The sequence below is a fragment of the Panthera tigris genome, chromosome D4 (assembly GCF_018350195.1).
Source record: "Panthera tigris isolate Pti1 chromosome D4, P.tigris_Pti1_mat1.1, whole genome shotgun sequence".
Taxonomy (NCBI): Eukaryota; Metazoa; Chordata; class Mammalia; order Carnivora; family Felidae; genus Panthera; species Panthera tigris.
Window position 1 is genome coordinate 2,148,366 of NC_056672.1, and position 2,672 is coordinate 2,151,037.

At 36.4% G+C, this 2,672-nt stretch overlaps 1 long non-coding RNA gene across 1 annotated transcript; it reads left to right on the forward strand.

The window, feature by feature from the left end:
• Positions 1-1,429: 1,429 nt before the first annotated feature.
• LOC122233139 lies at positions 1,430-2,296 on the forward strand. Its single transcript, XR_006210613.1, has 2 exons — positions 1,430-1,505; positions 2,181-2,296. It is a non-coding gene; the product is annotated as an uncharacterized LOC122233139 (long non-coding RNA).
• The last annotated feature ends 376 nt before the right edge of the window (positions 2,297-2,672 follow it).

The window sequence follows — 2,672 nt, forward strand, 5'->3', positions numbered from 1 at the left end:
GTTAATGTGGTAAGTTGCATTGATAGGTTTTCTAATATACAAACCTTACATTCCTAGAATAAACCTATCTTGACTATGATATATTGTGTTTTTAAAATATATCACTGGATTTGTTTTACTGACATTTTGCCATTTTGTATCCATGTTTATAATTATAAACCTATAATTTTCTTTTCTCTTTATGTCTTTGTCAGGTTTCATTATCAAGCTATGCTAGCCTTGTAAAATGTTGGGAATATTCACTTATTTCTATTCTCTGGGAACGGTATAAGGTTTAGAATTACTTTTTCATTGAATATTTAGCAGAACTCACCAGTGAAGCCTGGAGCTTCCATTTTGAGGAAGTTTTTTCCTTTTAAGTCAGGTTTATGTACAGATCATTGAATTTGGACAAATGTACACATCATATACCACTACCACAAGATGTAGACCATTAACACCAACCAAAAATCTTTTCATGCTCCTTTGTTTTCAATCCTCTTTCCTTACCCAGGCCCAGGAAACTGCTAATTTGGTTTCTATTCCTATAGTGGAATCAACCAGTATATAGCCTTTGTGACTGGCTTCTTTCACCTAGCATAACGCCTTTGAGATTCATCCATGCTTGTGTATGTATCAGGATTTTGTTCCTTTTTATTGCTGAGTGGTATTTCACTGTGTATATAGATGAACTACAACTTGTCTATCCACTCACCAGTTGATGAACATTTGGGTTGTTCCTGTACCTGGCTGTTTTCAATAAGCTCCTATAAACATTCACACGCAAGCCTTTGCACGGATATGGCAGTCACCTTGCAGAGGCAGATTTGCCAAGTTTGGTTTGGATGTCCAGACTGATGATGCTAGCACAAATTAAGAAAAGACTTCTTTTTGTAAAAAAACATTTGTTTTAATGTTTAGTTATTTATTTTTGAGAGAGACAGAACACACGCGGGGGAGAAGCAGAGAGAGAGAGAGAGAGAGGGAGACACAGAACCCGAAGCAGGCTCCTGGCTCTGAGCTGTCAGCAGAGCCCGATGTGAGGCTCAAACTCACAAACTGTGAGATTATCACCTGAAGTCAGATGCTGAACCAACTGAGCCACCCAGGCACCCCAAATTAAGAAAAGACTTCTTACTCACTTATTCACATAAGGAGGCTTTCTGGGGAGAGCAGAATGCCTGCCAAGCAGGCCCAAAAAATGACTTAGAAGATCAAGGAAAGGAGACTGGCTTGGAGTTTTATGGGAGTGGGGCTGGAGGAAGGTTCCAGAGCATGGGCAGGGACTTGTGTGGTTTGAGCCTCATATCTTCACGAAAGCAGTGAGAGAGCACCTGTGTTGAGGTATTATTAGCTTGCTTGAAACTGGGAAGAAGGGGAAGAGAGAGGTGTTAGGCTTAAAAATTGTCCCAAAACATCAAAAGATGTTAGACTCTTTCTTATGGTACACATGTATTTTTTTTTACTCTTAGGTAAACACAAGAAATGGGATGGATTGCTGGTCTGTTAAGTGCATGTGTAACTTGGTAAGAAACTGTTTAACCATTTTCCAAAGAGGATGAACCATTTTGTCTTTCCCACAGCAGGCCAGGAGAGTTCCTACTGCTCCACATCCTGGCCAACAATTGTTATTTTCCACTCTTACCTTTAAAATTTTACCTATACTAGTAGCTGTGATTGTAATTTTCATTCCACAGTAACTAATGATCCTGAACATTTTTCAAGCGCTATTTGTCATCTACATATCTTCTCTGTTAATTTCTGAGGAAACTCTCAACTCTGTTCAATTCTTTTTTTAAATGAATATAGGACTCTTCAGCTTTCTGACTCCTTCTAGCAGGGTAATACTTTTGTAGGATTCATCCATGTCATCCAGATTGAGAATTTACCGGCATATCATTATTCATGATATCCTCCACACTCTCCTTAGTAATGTCCTCTTTCACATCCCCACTGTTGGCTTTTTGTGCTGTTTCTTTCTGTTACTTAGTCTTCGTAAGGAGTTGTCAGTTTTATTAGTCTTGTCAAAGAGCCACATGTTAACTTTTGTTGTTCCTTTTTATCATGCATTTTTTTGTTTTACGAATTCATTGTTTTTATTGTTTCATTTCCATTTTTGTTTTCCTGTTATTTTTTATAACATTTTAAGATCGATTGGAAGCTCATTAATTTGTAGCTTTTTTTTTTCTTTCCCAATATAGGCCGTTATGGTTACAAAATTCGACCTCATCCTGAGTTGGCTGCACTTTGCAGGTTTTGATTCATAGTATTTTTTCATCATTTGTTCAAAAGTAATTAAATTTCTCTTTCAACGTGCTCTTTGACATGTGGTTATTTTGTAGTAAGCTTAATTTCAAAACATGGAAATTTCTGATATTTTTGTCATTTATTTCTAAAATAATTTTATTGTGGTCAGCGAACATACTTTGAATAATAGTAATTCTTTACTATTTACTGAGACTTGATTTATTTCCCAGTATATTTCATTTTTTTTGTAAATGCTCTGTGTACTTGCAAAGAAAATAGATTCTGTAGTTGTAGATGTGATGTCCATATTGGGAAGTAAACTGTGTACCTCCTTATATTCTCGAGAACTCCTGCTTCTTTCTCTTGGTCAGTGACCTACTTGAATTAGTTTACCTTCTAGTACTTGGATGAAATTCAATATCATGTCAGTTTACAAAAATTAAATG